General features: G+C 31.8%; 1 protein-coding gene and 3 long non-coding RNA genes across 4 annotated transcripts in view; 2 read left to right on the forward strand and 2 right to left on the reverse strand.

Moving 5' to 3' along the window:
• The window catches only part of LOC147761812 (uncharacterized), a 271,082-nt gene that overhangs the window by 234,013 nt on the left and 13,058 nt on the right, over positions 1–24,011 (reverse strand). The window lies entirely within an intron of this gene.
• The window catches only part of LOC147761824 (uncharacterized), a 45,330-nt gene that overhangs the window by 13,795 nt on the left and 7,524 nt on the right, over positions 1–24,011 (reverse strand). The window lies entirely within an intron of this gene.
• Positions 15,432–16,965, forward strand: LOC147761825 (uncharacterized). The gene is made up of 3 exons (XR_015334729.1): positions 15,432–15,922; positions 16,176–16,283; positions 16,676–16,965. It is a non-coding gene; the product is annotated as an uncharacterized LOC147761825 (long non-coding RNA).
• Positions 20,363–23,494, forward strand: LOC147761826 (uncharacterized). The gene is made up of 3 exons (XR_015334709.1): positions 20,363–20,515; positions 20,713–20,805; positions 21,302–23,494. It is a non-coding gene; the product is annotated as an uncharacterized LOC147761826 (long non-coding RNA).

The raw sequence follows: 24,011 nt of genomic DNA on the forward strand, positions 1-24,011 counted from the left end.
ATACTGCCACAATGGAACACAATGACTCCAGACTACTACACTGTACTAGGAGGCAGAGGACTATACTGCCACAATGGAACACAACGACTCCAGACTTCTACACTGTACTTGGAGGCACAGGACTATACTGCCACAATGGAACACAACGACTCCAGACTACTACACTGTACTGGGAGGCACAGGACTATACTGCCACAATGGAACACAATGACTCCAGACTACTACACTGTACTAGGAGGCACAGGACTATACTGCCTGCATAGAGAATGTGGAAACAGATATTTCATCCAGTGAACAAAATCCACAGTTCTCAGCGAAAGAACAGCCAAAATCACTAGATTTAAGGAGATCTCAAAGAGCAAGGAAAATCCCTGAAAGATTCGCAGATTTTGTGTTATAAAAGTGTTTAGTTAGCTACCAAGTGGTAAAGACTTCGTTTAGAGAGTGATGTACTGGCAACCTCTCCTCTCTTATAGGACTAAATTTTCATTTCTTTCTCAAAGTAATTAAAACTGTGACAGTGAACACTAAGATCTCAAAATACAGTAAAGGACTTTAATCATTTGTTTTTAGAGACATTGATTTGTTAGGACAACATTTAAAGTTTCAAGTTTGTATTTAAAAAAATCAGAGAGAGAGAAAGACAATAACACAGTGCTACAATTTAAGTGATTTTATTCAAGTATCGGTAACCAATGGATCAGTGACTGTTTATGTTTCACATTTTCAAAGACTTTTACATGTAAATCACAAAGAGACTTTTGTGAGAGACTGTCAGACACTGCACATATATGATTATTATTTTCAATTTACTTTTCAACCCCAGGTAAAAGTAATTCAAGGGGGGGAAGGATGTAATGTAGTAGTTTGACTTTATGCGTGTGTTATATCTTATATGTAGATCTTACGTCATCTGTTTTACACTTGAGTTAGTATAAACGGAATAAAGAACACATGGTCTCTCAAACCACCAGCTACTCTAGTCACTTTATTATAACTACTACACTGTACTAGGAGGCACAGAACTATATTTCCACAATGGAACACGATGACTCCAGACTACTACACTATACTAGGAGACACAGGGCTATACTGCCACAATGGAGCACAATGACTTCAGACTACTACACTGTACTAGGAGACACAGGACTATACTGCCACAGTGGAACACAATGACTCCAGAATAATTTCCAATATGGTTATATAAGATTTCATTTTCATTTTGAATGTTCCTACACAGATCACATTGTTTTCTGGATCTTTACATATTTCAGTAAAATTTTGAATCTGTAATGCCGTTTAGTTACAGCCTTTCAGCAAGTTTTTCATCTTTTACAGTACCGGATGATATACAAATGATATACAAAATAGGTTAATTTATTAATTGTAATACAATAATCAATATCAATACTACTCTCAGCAAGTTTGCTGTCATAAATCACAATGCTTCTCAATCTTGTGTCATTGGTATGCTTTATGTATATTTTTGATTGGTTCAATCTTTAATGTTGTCCATCCATGCTGTTTTAGGACTTTTTTCTCCATTTCCATTTAACCCAGAAACCCATTGTAAGGAGTTATCTGCATCTGGCACTGTTAATAAGAAGAAGACTCAACCTCAAATCATTACGTTTGCTGTTTTCTTTCAGAGTAAGAAAAACATTGCAATATTGAAATATTTGTTTTGGCTAAGTGTCACTCTTCTTATGATGAATTTCCTATAGTATAAACTTGACATTTAAAGGATAACAGAGACAGCTGATCAGCTTATCACAGATTTTTATTGTTTTTAAGCATTATTTGTACAAATTTCAGAAATACTGGACCAGATTTGACAAAATTATTAACATTTAACTATTTTGAATGATTCAATTTGCATGTCTTTTCAATGTGATTTTCAGTGTTCCCAAAAATATAGTCCTTAAAAACACTTTTCATTAGACTTGGTCAACTAATCAGCTTATCACAGATTTTTATGGTTGTTAAGCATTTTTTGTACAAATTTCAGGCAGTGAAAGACAGCACCAAGGGCAGCACTATGTCTAATCCATGTGTACAATACATGATATTTGGCAAGATTTAGGACATTGTCAAATACCGTGATAACAACAACCCCTTCCACAAACTCGTTATAAGGATTGGCATTGGTAGTAAGGAGAAGTCTTGTATGGGGAATATATTGTTTGCCAGATGACAGTATAGGTACTTTGCAACCTCTTACACAAACAATCTCAAATCATCACATTTGCCGTTTTCTTTTAGAGTAAGTAATACATTGCAATATTGAAATATTTGTTTTGGTTAATTCTCACTCTTCTGATGATGAATGACACTTAAAAAATAACAGAGACAGCTGATCAGCTTATCACAGATTTTTATATTTGTTAGTCATCATTTATACAAATTTTATAAACATTGGACAAGATTTGACAAAATTATTAATGTTTAACTATTTTAAATCATTGAATTTGCCCGTCTTTTCAATGTAATTTTCAGTTCTCTCAGTTATAATTTTTTTTTTCCAGAGTACCCTTACCATGAAAAAGCAGGCAGTGAAAGACAGCACCAAGAGCAGCACTATGTCTTATCCATGTGTACAATACATGATATTTGGCAATTTTTGGGACATTGTCAAATAATGTGATAACAACAACCCCTCCCAGAAACCCATTGTAAGGAGTAATCTGCATCTGGCATTGGTAGTAAGGAGAAGTCTTGTATGGGTATATATTATTTTCCAGATGACAGTTATAGGTAATTTGCAACCTCTTACACAAACAACCTCAAATCATCACATTTGTCGTAATACATACGTAATACAGAGTAAGTAATACATTGCAATATTGAAATATTTGTTTTGGTTAATTCTCACTCTTTTGATGATGAATTTCCTATTAACGTGACACTTAAAAAATAACAGAGACAGCTGATCAGCTCATCACAGATCTTTATTCTTGTTAATCATCATTTGTACAAATTTCATAAACATTGCAGAAGATTTGACAAAATTATTAATGTTTAACTATTTTAAGGCCTGCGATTTGCCAGTCTTTTCAATGCAATTTTCAGTTTTCCCAAATATATTGTCCCAAAAAACAATTTTCATTAAACATAGTCAACTGATCAGCTTTTCACAGGTTTTTATTCTTGTTAATCATCATTTGTACAAATTTCATAAACATTGGTCAAGATTTGACAAAATTATTAATGTTTAACTATTTTAAGTCCTGCGATTTCCCAGTCTTTTCAATGCAATTTTCAGTTTTCCCAAATATATTGTCCCCAAAAAACACTTTTCATTAGTCACAGTCAACTGATCAGCTTATCACATATTGTTATTCTTGTTAACATCATTTGTACAAATTTCATAAACAATGGACAAGATTTGACAAAATTATTAATGTTTAACTATTTTAAGTCCTGCGATTTCCCAGTCTTTTCAATGCAATTTTCAGTTTTCCCAAATATATTGTCCCCAAAAAACACTTTTCATTAGTCACAGTCAACTGATCAGGTTATCACAGATTTTTATCCTGGTTAATAATCATTTGTACAAATTTCATAAACACTGGACAAGATTTGACAAAATTATTAATGTTTAACTAATTTAAATCATTGGATTTGCCTGTCTTTTCTATGTAATTTTGTTTTCTCAGTTATATTTTTTCTTTTTCCAGAGTACCCTTACCATGAAAAAGCAGGCAGTGAAAGACAGCACCAAGAGCAGCACTATGTCTTATCCATGTGTACAATACATGATATTTGGCAAGATTTAGGACATTGTCAAATAATGTGATAACAACAACCCCTCCCAGAAACCCATTGTAAGGAGTAATCTGCATCTGGCATTGGTAGTAAGGAAAAGTCTTGTATGGGTATATATTATTTTCCAGATGACAGTTATAGGTAATTTGCAACCTCTTACACAAACAACCTCAAATCATCACATTTGCCGTAATACATACGTAATACAGAGTAAGTAATACATTGCAATATTGAAATATTTTTGGTTAATTCTCACTCTTCTGATAATGAATTTCCTATTAACGTGACACTTAAAAAATAACAGAGACAGCTGATCAGCTTATCACAGCTCTTTATTCTTGTTAATCATCATTTGTACACATTTCATAAACATTGCAGAAGATTTGACAAAATTATTAATGTTTAACTATTTTAAGGCCTGCAATTTGCCAGTCTTTTCAATGCAATTTTCAGTTTTCCCAAATATATTGTCCCAAAAAACAATTTTCATTTAACATAGTCAACTGATCAGCTTTTCACAGGTTTTTATTCTTGTTAATCATCATTTGTACAAATTTCATAAACATTGGACAAGATTTGACAAAATTATTAATGTTTAACTATTTTAAGGCCTGCGATTTGCCAGTTTTTTCAATGCAATTTTCAGTTTTCCCAAATATAATGTCCCCAAAAAAGCTTTTCTTTGGTCACAGTCAACTGATTAGCTTATCACAGATTTTCATACTTGTTAATAATCATTTGTTCAAATTTCATAAAAATTGGACAAGATTTGACAAAATTATTAATGTTTAACTATTTAAAGGCCTGAGATTTGCCAGTTTTTTCCTTTCAATTTTCAGTTGTCCCAAATATATTGTCCCAAAAAACAATTTTCATTAAACATAGTGAACTGATCAGCTTATCACAGATTTTTATTGTTGTTAATTATCATTTGTACAAATCTCATAATTATTGGACAAGATTTGACAAAATTATTATAGTTTAACTATTTTAAATCATTGAATTTGCCCGTCTTTTCTATGTAATTTTCAGTGTTCCAAAATATATTTTTACAAAAAACACTATTCATTAGACACAGTCAACTGATCAGCTTATCACAGATTGTTATTCTTGTTAAGCATCAGTTGGTCAAATTTTAGTAATATTGGCCAAGATTTGACAAAATTATTAATGTTTAACTAATTTAAATCATTGAATTTGCCCGTCTTTTCTATGTAATTTTCAGTTTTCTGAGTTATATTTTTTCTTTTTCCAGAGTACCCTTACCATGAAAAAGCAGGCAGTGAAAGACAGCACCAAGAGCAGCACTATGTCTTATCCATGTGTACAATACATGATATTTGGCAAGATTTGGGACATTGTCAAATAATGTGATAACAACACCCCCTCCCAGAAACCCATTGTAAGGAGTAATCTGCATCTGGCATTGGTAGTAAGGAGAAGTCTTGTATGGGTATATATTGTTTTCCAGATGACAGTTATAGGTAATGTGCAACCTCTTACACAAACAACCTCAATACATCACATTTGCCATTTTCTTTTAGAATAATTAATACATTGCAATATTGAAATATTTGTTTTGGTTAATTCTCACTTTTCTGATGATGAATTTCCTATAAACGTGACACTTAAAAATTAACAGAGACAGCTGATCAGCTTATCACAGGTTTTTATTGTTGTTAGTTATCATTTGTACAAATGTCATAAACATTGGACAAGATTTGACAAAATTATTAATGTTTAACTATTTTAAATCATTGAATTTTCCAGTCTTTTCAATGTAATTTTCAGTTCTCTCAGTTATATTTTTTCTTTTTCCAGAGTACCCTTACCATGAAAAAGCAGGCAGTGAAAGACAGCACCAAGAGCAGCACTATGTCTTATCCATGTGTACAATACATGATATTTGGCAATTTTTGGGACATTGTCAAATAATGTGATAACAACACCCCCTCCCAGAAACCCATTGTAAGGAGTAATCTGCATCTGGCATTGGTAGTAAGGAGAAGTCTTGTATGGGTATATATTGTTTTCCAGATGACAGTTATAGGTAATTTGCAACCTCTTACACAAACAACCTCAAATCATCACATTTGTCATAATACATACGTAATACAGAGTAAGTAATACATTGCAATATTGAAATATTTTTGGTTAATTCTCACTCTTCTGATGATGAATTTCCTATTAACGTGACACTTAAAAAATAACAGAGACAGCTGATCAGCTTATCACAGCTCTTTATTCTTGTTAATCATCATTTGTACACATTTCATAAACATTGCAGAAGATTTGACAAAATTATTAATGTTTAACTATTTTAAGGCCTGCAATTTGCCAGTCTTTTCAATGCAATTTTCTGTTTTCCCAAATATATTGTCCCAAAAAACAATTTTCATTTAACATAGTCAACTGATCAGCTTTTCACAGGTTTTTATTCTTGTTAATCATCATTTGTACAAATTTCATAAACATTGGACAAGATTTGACAAAATTATTAATGTTTAACTATTTTAAGGCCTGCGATTTGCCAGTTTTTTCAATGCAATTTTCAGTTTTCCCAAATATAATGTCCCCAAAAAAGTTTTTCTTTGGTCACAGTCAACTGATTAGCTTATCACAGATTTTCATACTTGTTAATAATCATTTGTTCAAATTTCATAAAAATTGGACAAGATTTGACAAAATTATTAATGTTTAACTATTTAAAGGCCTGAGATTTGCCAGTTTTTTCCTTTCAATTTTCAGTTGTCCCAAATATATTGTCCCAAAAAACAATTTTCATTAAACATAGTGAACTGATCAGCTTATCACAGATTTTTATTGTTGTTAATTATCATTTGTACAAATCTCATAATTATTGGACAAGATTTGACAAAATTATTATAGTTTAACTATTTTAAATCATTGAATTTGCCCGTCTTTTCTATGTAATTTTCAGTGTTCCAAAATATATTTTTACAAAAAACACTATTCATTAGACACAGTCAACTGATCAGCTTATCACAGATTGTTATTCTTGTTAAGCATCAATTGGTCAAATTTTAGTAATATTGGCCAAGATTTGACAAAATTATTAATGTTTAACTAATTTAAATCATTGAATTTGCCCGTCTTTTCTATGTAATTTTCAGTTTTCTGAGTTATATTTTTTCTTTTTCCAGAGTACCCTTACCATGAAAAAGCAGGCAGTGAAAGACAGCACCAAGAGCAGCACTATGTCTTATCCATGTGTACAATACATGATATTTGGCAAGATTTAGGACATTGTCAAATAATGTGATAACAACACCCCCTCCCAGAAACCCATTGTAAGGAGTAATCTGCATCTGGCATTGGTAGTAAGGAGAAGTCTTGTATGGGTATATATTGTTTTCCAGATGACAGTTATAGGTAATGTGCAACCTCTTACACAAACAACCTCAATACATCACATTTGCCATTTTCTTTTAGAATAATTAATACATTGCAATATTGAAATATTTGTTTTGGTTAATTCTCACTTTTCTGATGATGAATTTCCTATAAACGTGACACTTAAAAATTAACAGAGACAGCTGATCAGCTTATCACAGGTTTTTATTGTTGTTAGTTATCATTTGTACAAATGTCATAAACATTGGACAAGATTTGACAAAATAATTAATGTTTAACTATTTTAAATCATTTAATTTGCCCATCTTTTCAATGTAATTTTCAGTTCTCTCAGTTATATTTTTTCTTTTTCCAGAGTACCCTTACCATGAAAAAGCAGGCAGTGAAAGACAGCACCAAGAGCAGCACTATGTCTTATCCATGTGTACAATACATGATATTTGGCAAGATTTAGGACATTGTCAAATAATGTGATAACAACACCCCCTCCCAGAAACCCATTGTAAGGAGTAATCTGCATCTGGCATTGGTAGTAAGGAGAAATCTTGTATGGGTATATATTGTTTTCCAGATGACAGTTATAGGTAATGTGCAACCTCTTACACAAACAACCTCAATACATCACATTTGCCATTTTCTTTTAGAATAATTAATACATTGCAATATTGAAATATTTGTTTTGGTTAATTCTCACTTTTCTGATGATGAATTTCCTATAAACGTGACACTTAAAAATTAACAGAGACAGCTGATCAGCTTATCACAGGTTTTTATTGTTGTTAGTTATCATTTGTACAAATGTCATAAACATTGGACAAGATTTGACAAAATTATTAATGTTTAACTATTTTAAATCATTTAATTTGCCCGTCTTTTCAATGTAATTTTCAGTTCTCTCAGTTATATTTTTTCTTTTTCCAGAGTACCCTTACCATGAAAAAGCAGGCAGTGAAAGACAGCACCAAGAGCAGCACTATGTCTTATCCATGTGTACAATACATGATATTTGGCAATTTTTGGGACATTGTCAAATAATGTGATAACAACAACCCCTCCCAGAAACCCATTGTAAGGAGTAATCTGCATCTGGCATTGGTAGTAAGGAGAAGTCTTGTATGGGTAAATATTATTTTCCAGATGACAGTTATAGGTAATTTGCAACCTCTTACACAAACAACCTCAAATCATCACATTTGTCGTAATACATACGTAATACAGAGTAAGTAATACATTGCAATATTGAAATATTTGTTTTGGTTAATTCTCACTCTTTTGATGATGAATTTCCTATTAACGTGACACTTAAAAAATAACAGAGACAGCTGATCAGCTCATCACAGATCTTTATTCTTGTTAATCATCATTTGTACAAATTTCATAAACATTGCAGAAGATTTGACAAAATTATTAATGTTTAACTATTTTAAGGCCTGCGATTTGCCAGTCTTTTCAACGCAATTTTCAGTTTTCCTAAATATATTGTCCTTAAAAACACTATTCATTAGTCACAGTCAACTGATCAGCTCATCACAGATTTTAATTGTTGTAAATTATAATTTGTACAAATTTCATAAACATTGGACAAGATTTGACAAAATTATTAATGTTTAACTATTTTAAATCATTGAATTTTCCAGTCTTTTCAATGTAATTTTCAGTTTTCCTAAATATATTGTCCTTAAAAATACTATTTATTAAACACAGTCATATGATCAGCTTATCACAGATTTTAATTGTTGTTAAGCATCATTTGTTTAAATTTCAGAAATATTGAACAAGATTTAACAAAATTATTAATGTTTAACTATTTTAAATCATTGAATTTTCCAGTTTTTTCAATGCAATTTTCAGTTTTCCCAAATATAATTTCCCCAAAAAAGCTTTTCTTTAGTCACAGTCAACTGATTAGCTTATCTCAGATTTTCATTCTTGTTAATAATCATTTGTTTAAATTTCAGAAATATTGAACAAGATTTGACAAAATTATTAATGTTTTACTATTTAAAGGCCTGAGATTTGTCAGTCTTTTCAATGTAATTTTCAGTGTTCCAAAATATATTTTCACAAAAAACACTATTCAGTAGATATAGTCAATTGATCAGCTTATCAAATATTTTTATTGTTGTTAAACATCATTTGTACAAATTTCAGAAATGTTAGACAAGATTTGACAAAATAATTAACGTTTAACTATTTTAAGTCCTGTGATTTCTCAGTCTTTTCAATGTAATTTTTAGTTTTCCCGAATATGTATTGTCCTAAAAAACACTTTTCAGTAGATACAGTCAACTGATCAGCTTATCACAGGTTTTTAACGTTGTCAATCATCATTTGTACAAATTTCATAAACATTGGACAAGATTTGACAAAATTATTAATGTTTAACTATTTTAAGGCCTGCGATTTCCCAGTCTTTTCAATGCAATTTTCAGTTTTCCCAAATATATTGTCCCCAAAAAACTCTTTTCATTAGTCACAGTCAACTGATCAGCTTATCACATATTGTTATTCTTGTTAATCATCATTTGTACAAATTTCATAAACAATGGACAAGATTTGATAAAATTATTATAGTTTAACTATTTTAAAACATTGAATTTGCCAGTTTTTTCAATGTAATTTTTAGTTTTCCTAAATATATTGTCCTTAAAAACACTTTTCATTAAACACAGTTATTTGATCAGCTTATCACAGATTTTTGTTGTTCTTAAGCAGCATTTGTACAAATTTTAGTAATATTGGCCAAGATTTGACAAAATTATTAATGTTTAACTATTTTAAATCATTGAATTTTCCAGTCTTTTCAATGTAATTTTCAGTTCTCTCAGTATTTTATTCTTTTTCCAGAGTACCCTTACCATGAAAAAGCAGGCAGTGAAAGACAGAACCAAGAGCAGCACTATGTCTTATCCTTTTGAACAATACATGATATTTGGCAATTTTTGGGACATTATCAAATAATGTGATAACAACAACCCCTCCCAGAAATTCATTGTAAGGAGTAATCTGCATCTCGCATTGGTAGTAAGAAGAAGTCTTGTTTGGATATATATTGTTATCAGATGACAGTTATAGGTAATTTGCAACCTCTTACACAAACAACCTCAAATCATCACATTTGCCGTTTTCTTTTAGAGCAAGTAATACATTGCAATATTGAAATATTTGTTTTGTTAAAACTCACTCTTCTGATGATGAATTTCCTATAAACGTGACACTTAAAAAATAACAGAGACAGCTGATCAGCTTATCACAGATTTTTATTCTTGTTAATCATCATTTGTACAAATTTTATAAACATTGGACAAGATTTGACAAAATTATTAATGTTTAACTTTTATAAGGCCTGCGATTTGCCAGTCTTTTCAATGTAATTTTCAGTTTCCCTAAATATATTGTCCCAAAAAAACACTTTTCATTAGTCACAGTCAACTGATCAGCTTACCACAGATTTTTATTCTTGTTAATCATCATTTGTACAAATTTCAGAAATATTGGACAAGATTTGACAAAATTATTAATGTTTAACTATTTTAAATCATTGAATTTGCCAGTCTTTTCAATGCAATTTTCAGTTTCCCCAAATATATTGTCCCCAAAAAGCACTTTTTATTAGTCCCATTAAACTGATCAGCTTATCACAGATTTTTATATTTGTTAGTCATCATTTATACAAATTTTATAAACATTGGACAAGATTTGACAAAATTATTAATGTTTAACTATTTTAAATCATTTAATTTGCCCGTCTTTTCAATGTAATTTTCAGTTCTCTCAGTTATATTTTTTCTTTTTCCAGAGTACCCTTACCATGAAAAAGCAGGCAGTGAAAGACAGCACCAAGAGCAGCACTATGTCTTATCCATGTGTACAATACATGATATTTGGCAATTTTTGGGACATTGTCAAATAATGTGATAACAACCCCTCCCAGAAACCCATTGTAAGGAGTAATCTGCATCTGGCATTGGTAGTAAGGAGAAGTCTTGTATGGGTATATATTATTTTCCAGATGACAGTTATAGGTAATTTGCAACCTCTTACACAAACAATCTCAAATCATCACATTTGCCGTAATACATACGTAATACAGAGTAAGTAATACATTGCAATATTGAAATATTTGTTTTGGTTTATTCTCACTCTTCTGATGATGAATTTCCTGTAAACGTGACACTTAGAAAATAACAGAGACAGCTGCTCAGCTTATCACAGGTTTTTATTCTTGTTAATTATCATTTGTACAAATTTTATAGACATTGCAGAAGATTTGACAAAATTATTAATGTTTAACTATTTTAAGGCCTGCAATTTTCCATTTTTTTCAATGCAATTTTCAGTTTTCCCAAATATAATGTCCCAAAAAAACACTTTTCATTAGTCACAGTCAACTGATCAGCTTATCACAGATTGTTATTCTTGTTAAGCATCATTTGGTCAAATTTTAGTAATATTGGCCAAGATTTGACAAAATTATTAATGTTTAACTAATTTAAATCATTGGATTTGCCCGTCTTTTCTATGTAATTTTCAGTTTTCTCAGTTATATATTTTTCTTTTTCCAGAGTACCCTTACCATGAAAAAGCAGGCAGTGAAAGACAGCACCAAGAGCAGCACTATGTCTTATCCATGTGTACAATACATGATATTTGGCAATTTTTGGGACATTGTCAAATAATGTGATAACAACAACCCCTCCCAGAAACCCATTGTAAGGAGTAATCTGCATCTGGCATTGGTAGTAAGGAGAAGTCTTGTATGGGTATATATTATTTTCCAGATGACAGTTATAGGTAATTTGCAACCTCTTACACAAACAATCTCAAATCATCACATTTGCCGTAATACATACGTAATACAGAGTAAGTAATACATTGCAATATTGAAATATTTGTTTTGGTTAATTCTCACTCTTCTGATGATGAATTTCCTGTAAACGTGACACTTAGAAAATAACAGAGACAGCTGCTCAGCTTATCACAGGTTTTTATTCTTGTTAATTATCATTTGTACAAATTTTATAGACATTGAACAAGATTTGACAAAATTATTAATGTTTAACTATTTTAAGGCCTGCAATTTTCCAGTTTTTTCAATGCAATTTTCAGTTTTCCCAAATATAATGTCCCAAAAAAACACTTTTCATTAGTCACAGTCAACTGATCAGCTTATCACAGATTGTTATTCTTGTTAAGCATCATTTGGTCAAATTTTAGTAATATTGGCCAAGATTTGACAAAATTATTAATGTTTAACTAATTTAAATCATTGGATTTGCCCGTCTTTTCTATGTAATTTTCAGTTTTCTCAGTTATATATTTTTCTTTTTCCAGAGTACCCTTACCATGAAAAAGCAGGCAGTGAAAGACAGCACCAAGAGCAGCACTATGTCTTATCCATGTGTACAATACATGATATTTGGCAAGATTTAGGACATTGTCAAATAATGTGATAACAACAACCCCTCCCAGAAACCCATTGTAAGGAGTAATCTGCATCTGACATTGGTAGTAAGGAGAAATCTTGTATGGGTATATATTGTTTTCCAGATGACAGTTATAGGTAATTTGCAACCTCCTCCACAAACAACTTCAATACATCACATTTGCCATTTTCTTTTAGAGTAAGTAATACACTGCAATATTGAAATATTTGTTTTGGTTAATTCTCACTCTTCTGATGATGAATTTCCTATAAACGTGACACTTAAAAAATAACAGAGACAGCTGATCAGCTTATCACAGGTTTTTATTGTTGTTAGTTATCATTTGTACAAATTTCATAAACATTGGACAAGATTTGACAAAATTATTAATGTTTAACTATTTTAAATCATTGAATTTTCCAGTCTTTTCAAGTAATTTTCAGTTTTCCCAAATATAATGTCCCAAAAAAACACTTTTCATTAGTCACAGTCAACTGATCAGCTTATCACAGATTGTTATTCTTGTTAAGCATCATTTGGTCAAATTTTAGTAATATTGGCCAAGATTTGACAAAATTATTAATGTTTAACTAATTTAAATCATTGGATTTGCCCGTCTTTTCTATGTAATTTTCAGTTTTCTCAGTTATATATTTTTCTTTTTCCAGAGTACCCTTACCATGAAAAAGCAGGCAGTGAAAGACAGCACCAAGAGCAGCACTATGTCTTATCCATGTGTACAATACATGATATTTGGCAAGATTTAGGACATTGTCAAATAATGTGATAACAACACCCCCTCCCAGAAACCCATTGTAAGGAGTAATCTGCATCTGACATTGGTAGTAAGGAGAAATCTTGTATGGGTATATATTGTTTTCCAGATGACAGTTATAGGTAATTTGCAACCTCCTCCACAAACAACTTCAATACATCACATTTGCCATTTTCTTTTAGAGTAAGTAATACACTGCAATATTGAAATATTTGTTTTGGTTAATTCTCACTCTTCTGATGATGAATTTCCTATAAACGTGACACTTAAAAAATAACAGAGACAGCTGATCAGCTTATCACAGGTTTTTATTGTTGTTAGTTATCATTTGTACAAATTTCATAAACATTGGACAAGATTTGACAAAATTATTAATGTTTAACTATTTTAAATCATTGAATTTTCCAGTCTTTTCAATGTAATTTTCAGTTTTCCCAAATATAATGTCCCCAAAAAAGCTTTTCTTTAGTCACAGTCAACTGATTAGATTATCACAGATTTTCATACCTGTTAATAATCATTTGTTGAAATTTCAGAAATATTGAACAAGATTTAACAAAATTATTAATGTTTAACTATTTAAAGGCCTGAGATTTGTCAGTCTTTTCAATGTAATTTTCAGTGTTCCAAAATATATTTTCACAAAAAACACTATTCAGTAGATACAGTCAACTGATCAGCTTATCACAGATTTTTATTGTTGTTAAGCATCATTAGTACAAATTTCAAAAAATATTGGACAAAATTTGACAAAATTAATAACGTTTAACTATTTTAAGTCCTGCGATTTCCCAGTCTTTTCAATTTAATTTTTAGTTTTCCCGAATATTTATTGTCTTTAAAAACACTTTTCAGTACATACAGTCAACTGATCAGCTTATCACAGATTTTTATTGTTGTTAAGCATCATTTGTACAAATTTCAGAAATATTGGACTACATTTGACAAAATTATTAACATTTAACTATTTTAAGTCACTGAACTTCCATTCTTTTCAATGTAATTTTCAGTTCTTTCAGTTATATTGTTCTTGTTCCAGAGCACCCTTAAAATGAAGAAGCAGGCAGTGAAAGACAGCACCAAGAGCAGCACTATGTCTTATCCATGTGTACAATATATGATATTTGGCAAGATTTAGGACATTGTCAACTATTGTGATAACAACAACCCCTTCCAGAAACCCATTGTAAGGAGTAATCTGCATCTGGCATTGGTAGTAATGAGAAGTCTTGTATGGGTATATATTGTTTTCAGATGACAGTTATAGGTAATTTGCAACCTCTTAAACAAATAACCTCAAATCATGACATTTGCTGTTTTCTTTTAGAGTAAATAATACATTGCAATATTGAAATATGTTTTGGTTAATTCTCACTCCTCTGATGATCAATTTCCCATAAACTTGACACTTAAAAGAAGACAGACAACTGATCAGCTTATCCCAGATTTTTATTGTTGTTAAGCATCATTTGTACAGATTTCATAAACATTGGACAATTTTTTTTTAATTATTAACGTTTAACTATTTTAAGTCATGGAATTTTGCATTGTTAATTTTCAGTATAATATTCAGTTTTCTAAAAAAATATTATCCGAAGACAAGACTTTTTATTAGTCACAGTCAAATGATCAGCTTATCACAGATTTTTATTGTTGTTATGCATCATTTGTACAAGTTTCAGAAATATTGGACTAGATTTCACAAAATTATTAACGTTTAACTTTTTTACGGCCTGGGATTTCCCAGTATTTTCAATGTAATTTTCAGTTTTACCAAATATATTGTTTCAAAAAAATCTTTTCATTAGTCAAAGTCAATGGATAAGTTTACCATAGATTTTTTATCTTTGTTAAGCATCATTTGTACAAATTTCATAAATATTGGTGAAGATTTGACAAAATAATATATTATATTTGTATTTTGGTTCGTTTGCAAAGTCGTCTTTAGAAAATTCGTACATTTTTTCAAGTACATACACCATTAAAAGCTCTTTTACTATTTAAAATTCTCCCTTTGAATGACTTAGTATTTTAGGCTGGTTTATTATAATCATCAAAAATATTTACAAAAAATCTTAATTTTAGATTAACTTTTTGGATCGAAAAGTACCATAGATCACAGCGATTGTCCCAAGAGAGGATTGAAGATTAATCCAGCGAACTTTGTAAGTATATTTTTTGGACTTCATTTGAAAAAAAATACATCTGTCTTTTTTAGAAACCACTTTATTTTCCTATTAAATGTAATTTTCAATGGAAATTAGTCCAGAATAACATAGTTAAAACAAGTTTTGTCTTCCTTTAAATTTCTGTATACTGTCCTTCTAAAATTAACAATAAAATTTTGAAATGCAGCTGTGGTGAGATTTGACACAAATGATTTTTTAAGATATTTAAGAAATAAGTGATTTTATAGTTCTTTAAAGTGCTATATATCAATAATTTTATGTGCCACTTTGAATAAATGGAAATTTGTTGAATCAGTTTTTATAATATTTCAGGTGGTCCTTCAGAGTGGACAAGAAGCAGAAGCAGGCGGGACCTGCCTAGAAGGGATGGACCTTGTTCTATTTTTTATTTGGTTAGTAAAGTACAATATATGACTGCAATATCATGTTTGTTGTTGATAAACAGATTTAAGAATATTTCTGTTCAGTGACAGAACAGTCACTGAACAATTTCAGAAAAAGATAATTGTTACTGTTCTTACATGCCATTTACAATTTAAAGATATTTGCATATGACTTCAAGTGTAACTCAAAACCTGTCTTTGAAGAATTAATTTAATTTAATTTAATAATAGATTCAATTTAATTGTCTATTGTATTTTTCAGCTGAGGAGACAGTAAAACCCACATCAAGTCAGACATGTCCTTGCAAGAATGGTGTCAAATGTAAGCCAGATCCAGAAACTGGTGGGCTGGTGTGTTTGTGCTTGAATAGTAAGTATCTGGGTTAGAAAAACAATTATGATAAAGAAATTGAAAATGTTGTTGTAATTGAGATGAAAACGTGATTTGTGTCAGTAATCAAAAATCACAGCAAACACATGACGATTTTAATAGGAAGAGGAAATATAGTTGGTGCCAAGTTGATGATTTTACAAATCAAAAATACATTCATGGAGTTTGTGGAGATGAAGAAAACCAGGGTTTGCTGTTGTATACTGGCTGTTTATCTTGTGAAATCTACCCAAGTTTATGAATTGGTATTAAAGAAAAATGCAGCATGACTGGCCTACATCTGAAATGATGGAGTGATATTTTTGTTTTTATTTTATTTAAAGTCAATATTTTTGTCACTCTGTATTTAAATAAATTTGATCAAATTGGAGACTATTATGGGGAATACTGTGTAAAGGAGCCTTCAGCATTCACTGGATGTTCATGTAAGTTGATAGGAGACCACATAATCTTTTTTAACATCCTTTTTGAGGTCAAATTAAAAAGACTGTATTTTGTTGATTATCATATTTCATAGTAAGTTTCTTTTTAACATTTTGCATCTAAGTAAATTCATCTTATGTCAGTTTTGGTTGTTCTTGTCCAATAGTGCTGTATGGTATTTTTATCATTGTAAGTAAGTCCCTGTTACTTCTTCCATGAATTATTTCCCTTCCTGATTTGAAACAGCTGCCATTGTGGTCCCCATTATACTTGTGGTCATCTTATTAGATCTTATTAGAGATCTTTATTGATGTGTTCCTATTTCTGCCAAGAAGAATCTAAGATTTCTCTCTCTCTCTCTCTGTCTCTCTCTCTCTCTCTCTCTCTCTCTCTCTCTCAATGAATTGTAAGAAAAATTTGTTAAGCCCTCTTAGATGATATCAAATGCATCTTAGAAAATGAGGTATTTAGTATTAGTCTTTTCTTAAAGGCACAAAAGATATAATTATTGCAGCAATTTTTTCTAAGATTCATTTAATATTTATTATAATCTTAATCTTTTGGTAATGATATCAAAGGATTCTCCTGCATATTGAAATAGTTGTTGCTAGCTATGATTTCAGTATGAGCAAGGCCCTGCATTCCAGTGGCTGGGGGTGAGTTCAGACTGGGGCACCTGCAGGAATGGTGACTTTCCATGGAGGAAATGATGTGGCCATCACCACATCAGACTTTGTATATGACAGCTCTGTGGCACTGAATGGGGTAAACATAGTCACTTATTGTATAGAAATGTGATCAGTAAAAGATTTGAGGGTTTAATTTGGATACTCAATTGAGACAAAAGACAGAAGATTTGTAACTTTGAAGTTTTCAGTATTTTGCATATATTGTATGTGTATAGCTTCATCTTCTTGTATTTTTTTTGGGGGGTGGTTGTTTGTTTGTTTGTTTGTTTTTTACAAATTGCCTGCGAAAACATTTTATATTTATGCTTCATTAACTGGAAATTTTCTTTTTATTCATTGGTCTAAAGTGCTCATCTTTTTTCTCATAGGATGCAATGGAACCAGACTACAACAAAATGGAGAATTTTGAAGACCACAACAAACCGACCAATTTCTCCAACCCAATGTATGACATTATAATAGGATTAGAACCTGCTAATCCCCGTAAAAAGGACATGACCACCCCCACTCACTCCAATGGGGTAGCAGACAACCAGTCATCAGAGATCACAGTCCATAAAGAACTCTGTCCTTCAGTAACAGAAAATGACTACAACACTGATGTTTGAGTCACTAATGCAGATTTGTGAGACCAGAGATTTTTTACCATAAAATTCTTGATGATCATTCCACAGATGAGGCAAAGCTCAGAGGAAATATATCTCGCACCAAGCAGAAAAGGTGTTTGTAGTTATGATGAAACTTTATTATGAAGTGATATATCAAACCCATACAAAATATTTGTTTTTGTGCCACAGCTCAGTCAGTGTAACAGTGGAGTTGATATGAAGATTCCAGATGAAAATCTAAAATAGCACTTTGCAGTTTGTTTTAATACATTATCCCAGAAATACATCTGTGTTGGCTTCCTTGGTGTACTCAACATTCCAAGAACTTTTGTCTTGGTTCAGAAAAAGGTAGAAGATAAATTTATATTTAACAGTATTTCCTTCTGGATTTGAGCTGTACATCATGTGACATTTATATAGACGTCTCCAGATGGGAATTTTATCAATATTTAATAAGTATTAAAGCTTTAAGGAGGCTGGAAGTTATGTTGAAATTTTAATTCAAAATGTTTGTTTTTGTGACACAGCTCAGTGGAGTTGATATGAAGATTCCAGATGAAAATCTAAAATAGCACTTTGCAGTTTGTTTTAATACATTATCCCAGAAATACATCTGTGTTAGTTTCCTTGGTGTACTCAACATTCCAAGAACTTTTGTCTTGGTTCAGACAAAGGGTAGAAGATAAATTTATATTTTACAGTATACAAGATATGTTGATGCTTTTTCCTTCTGGATTTAAACTATGTGTCATGTGACATTTATATAGATGTCTCCAGATGGGAATTATATTAATATTTAATAAATATTAAAGCTGTAAGAAGGCTGGAAGAAAATTTGTCCCACACCATTGCAACATTTACTAAAATATGATTTTTATGTACAGACACCAGGCTGATTCATATGTACATGTTAAATTTGAAAATTTTCTTAATAGGTTTAGCTTTGATGAAGTAATGCTGTTTTTTTTTCTTTTGTATATAAGTGATTTTTCCTCAGATTCAGTTCTTAGACATGTTTAAAGTCTCATTATTGAACTTATAACATACTTAAATGTGTTCTTTTGATGTTTTCTGCATCTTAATTTTGTTAGTTGATAGTAGAAAAATGATGGTAAATCAATTACCGTGCATTGTGAAATAAATAGTCAAAAGGGAAATAAAATTATATCAGTGCAGTTTGTCAGATTCAATCCTTCACTGTGTTCAGAATCTCAGAATGGAGCAAATCTGATATTTAAAATTGTTCAATTGATGTATTTTTTAAAATATTTGTTTGAATAAAGGCCTGTCGATACTGTAATACCGTACTTGAGATTTTGATAATTCTTTTAGTGTTAGTGCATTGTTGTAGGTATGAAGATATATTAGTTTTGATTTTTAAACACTTTTAAAAGAGTATTTTTTGGTTTTGAGTCCATGCATGTCAATATTATGTATGTTCTTCATCCTTTCACTATAATAAAGGATGTTTTTGGACAAAAGACATGTATGTTCAATTCTTGTTCGTTAGAATATGCACCTTCGAGCGACCAAGTAGACTTTGAGACGGATGCCACCATTTAAACCTTCTTGGACTTCTCACAATTTTTACATGAAAACTGACCTACATGTACCTGTACTTTCTGGAAAACTCTTCAATATAAAGGAAAGCATATATTGTCCACAGACTACCGCGATCATTCAAAGAATTTCAAGAAAATTGTCATAATAGAAACTAGTGATCCGGAGCCATAGATTGCTTTTATAAAGATTAGTAATGATTGTAACATTTCCCACCAGTCTGCAAGGAGCATTACTGAAGATCGCGTTGGGCAGCGGGGAAGGGGGCTGGGTACTTTGGATCCACCAATCGGTGGATCCAGAATACCCCAATGAGGAACGCTACAAGGATTAAGTCTCACCAGTTAAGAGAGCAACACAGCACAAGGACGAAGAAAACCAACTCTAGTACTGCATCATCGAAGACTCCGCCTTACCCGAACATTAATGAACCTGTAAATTTGTTGCGCAAGAATTCGAGTTTTTTTCATGTTCATTAATTAGACTGATTAACCAATGTGGACTTGAGACTATGGAAGGAAAAGTGTTCATTTAAAATTATTCCATTACCAGTTCTCGTTTATAATTTCCTTTATTTCTGTCTTTTCTACTCAGTTCTATTACGGTAAATGAATATAACTCATGACGTTTATTTCATTACTGAATATCTTCATTTGTGATTGTGCGTTAGGGGTGGGGTGGGGTAATTTTCTTTTCTCATGGGGCGGGACCGGTTGCTCTGTCATATAACATAGGCTAAAGTTGAAATCGAGGCACCTGTACAGAAGGTGGTCTAGAATATATTATTATGTAATCTAGGTGAGTATTTTGGTGAGAGGTGTTCAGAAAGGACCGAGGTCAGTAGAAGATGGAAAAGAAAGCCTTGTGTCTCATTGCCACAATTTTCACGAAATGGTCGGAAATCTGGGACTGAAATTGCCATCGATCTTTTGTAAGTACTGTAAGGATGATGGAAGATAACATTGGTTATTTGGCGTTAACGATATTTACCAAAAAACGGTGCAATTTGCAAATAAGGCATCATGCCGACATTTTTTCTTGACGTCAACAATATTTTTCCCCTTAAAAATCCAAATTCAACTTGTTTATTCAAATTGTAAATCGTTTATTTTCTGTTAATATTTTCAGATGGAATGCATTTGCCAGAAAACGGGTGGTGAGAGATTTGCTCCAGCAGTGAACGCGTCTTCCGTCTTAAACAATGTAAGGAGATCTTGGCAGGTAACTTCATTCTTAAGTCCTAATTTGTTTTTTAAAAAAATGAAAATTCACCTCAGCAAATCCCTACCCTCCAATGTGCACATGTCGTGATTATGTTGTTCTACTTTCTAAGATCTCATAAAAGTTTGTTTTTACTACCCTCCTGTCATATGTTTATTTCTAAAATTTCACTTTATACGTAATGCGAGGATCACTATCTTTTTAGTAGCACCACTGACGTGTGATTCTAAAGACACAGAATGTTGTCGCGTTACAGTGTGTACACGGTGTAAAAGAATAGAAATTATATTGTTTGAAAGTGCATGATTACATAGAACGTGTCAGCTCAGTATATGTAGGCCTATACAGTGTATTCGTCCAATTTTAAAGTTCAAAAGTGGTTTGTTGAATATTACTATCGAAATCGGATTCCTTAAAATTAATTGCTTAATTTAATCGCTCCATAGACATTGCTGACTCGTTGCTTTGTAAAAGTGGGTTTATTGTTTAATTTCAGTGACTCCACCGTGCACGAGAAGATTGAATACGTTCTCCATCAATGACGTCAGACTCGTGTTCCACAGCGGCTGCATCCATGTCAAGATTACATGTCGCATGTCAGAGTTTGTCTGCTAGTAAATTTGCAGGGTTGAAACTTAATATAAAGTGTAATGTTTACTTTGGGTTGTGATTCGGCTGTAGTTCTTTTCAAACTATCACCAAGTAGTGTTCGGGATGAGTACTTTGCTACACATGCATGTAGTAGTGGTTTATTTCCGTGTAGGTGTTGCAACATAAACAACAATGCACATGTAGGACGACCGGTTTTCTTTCTGATGGTAACATATTTGTGAGGACAAATCTGCAATTTGGCAGTTCTCGCGAACAATTATTTATTTAAAATTGAATTCTAGTATTTATTTTGGTGATATTTAGTTTTGGAAAGAAAGAAAACATTCCAACCGTGTAAAATGCATTTTTGGAAGTCTTTGGAAGTTATTGTTATATTGTCAAGTCGTCAAGTTATATTGTCAAGTACGCGCCATATTTGATCCACGGACTAGATAGACAGTGGTTCAACTGGTTGTGAACTCGGTCTAATGCTTTAGAAAGCGTCTGGAAGTTGCAGTGTGCGTTCAGTTGTTCTTCGGAAGAAAAAAAAAAGAGCGAGATGTGCATCCACCAAAAATCAATAAATCGCTGTAATTTGAATAATTATGCTTCAGAAATTGCAGCATTATCAAACTGGCAGAATGTGTCATTAGTATTGCAGAACTGTCCACATGTATTAAAACGATCTTTCTTAAGTTTGAATATGCGATTGTGACGCATATAATATAAACTTCGCGTTTCAATGAGGGGAGGGGTCAAAAGTCACCCTGGTTTAAGAAACGAAACCAAGGAGTTGGAATTTTCCCGAAATTAATGTGCATTTGTTATTGCACGAGAGGTAGGTTACAAAGAAAAATCGTTGTGTTACAGAAAATATTTTATTTCGGAACATTTTCTACATTAATGGGTCTATATAGGACTGACATTCATCAGAAACTTTCACATTCTGAATTTTCGACAAATTCTTGACAAGGTCAAATCAACCAATTTAGCTGTCACAAAGCCGATTTTTTAGAATAATGAGTACTTGATGAGTTTTAAGACTGTCAGTTTCTGCCAATACTCCCAAAATAGAATGTGATGCAATTTAAAGCGAAATTTATAACAAGGGATGAAAAACTAAAGAAACATTTTTCGTAAATTTACTTAGATTTTGGCTAGCAGTTATTTAGCCAAATGTCTGAAAATTCTTTTTAAAATATCCAAAAGTGTTTTTAGACCAGCGCTCTGTTAAAGGTTGGCATTGTACTTAGTATTTTTGTAGTTTATTCTTTGGTAGAGATCAAAGGGTGATTAAAGAATAACTTCTTATATGTTAGTCCTGCATGTCCTGTTGAATTATAATGCCGCTAGATCACTTAGTACCGGAGACCAGTCTTAAGTTTATTAGCATTGTCTTAGTACTGTAAGTGTGGATTTCAAGTAAACTGATATTTACGTATTCTTTTCCGTTTTCTTTGAAATGGCTATGGTTGAAATAAGCTTTTCAGTTGGTCATGTCATGTGACGTTTCTGATTCGCATGCTGTATAAATTTCAGTTTTCGCTCAAAGTTGTGCCATGAAGTACATATTCTTGGAATTAAGAAAATACGTTGATTTTGGACATGACAATATTTATCGATGAACTAAACAACCAGGAATCTTACATAGTTTGATTATATTTGAACACCAATTTTTGTTTTATGTGCGAGTATCAGCAAGACGACATAGTGCTTGCATGTGGGTACATGTGTCGGGATAGGATGAGGTTATATGCATATTGAATTTTCTATATCGATCACACCAGTGAATTTAGACAGACGTTATTATTATTTTTTTGTAATCTTTTGGTTAATTTTCCAGTTTGCCTGTAAATTTTGACAAAAACCTATAAATTCTACCTTCTTGTTGGTATTATTGTCTATCATAGTATTCCTGAACTCCTTTATAAATAAAGGCTACGTCGGTCAAGTAAAAATTTTCCAATATGCATAGAATCTCGCCGTGTTGTACACTAGTTAGCTACAGAACCATTTTTGTATGTAAAAGCTTAATTTACATGCCATGTAAGTACGTTTTATGAAATTGCCATTAATGTAGAAGCAAAAGATATTCCAAGTTTTGTAATATTTTTGAAAACAATGCTGTTACTTTTTGTATTAATTCATGCAATAATAAATGTGCTATATTGTTTTATGAACAAAACAGAAGTTATTTTTCTTAACTACAGAACTATCGACTCCTTGCTATTCTGTGTTCGTAGCACTGTTTTGTAGTAGTTGAAATTGTTTATTTTGGTTTATTTTTGCAAAAGGTAATTTGCTGGGACCCAGCACCGCCAGGAATCGAACCTGTAACCTCCTGTCTGAGAGACAAGCACGTTACCTACTCCTCTAAGTGTTCCCACCCACCCTCCCCAGGTAGACTTTCTTCTTATAGTAACCAAAGGAATTTTTTTTTAAAGTCCTTTGGAAAATACTCAGTGGTATCCAAGTACGCGAGCAGGAAAGTGAACCCAACCCGTGGGTACCAATGAACATGAAAATACTACAACGCACTGAATTATTTTGGTATTTCTTTATTAAGACCAACACAAAATTCCATTTCATATATGCATGCATATTGAACCATCTTA

The sequence above is a fragment of the Lingula anatina genome, chromosome 5 (assembly GCF_051362555.1).
Source record: "Lingula anatina isolate TDL-2025a chromosome 5, LinAna3.0, whole genome shotgun sequence".
NCBI lineage: Eukaryota > Metazoa > Brachiopoda > Lingulata > Lingulida > Lingulidae > Lingula > Lingula anatina.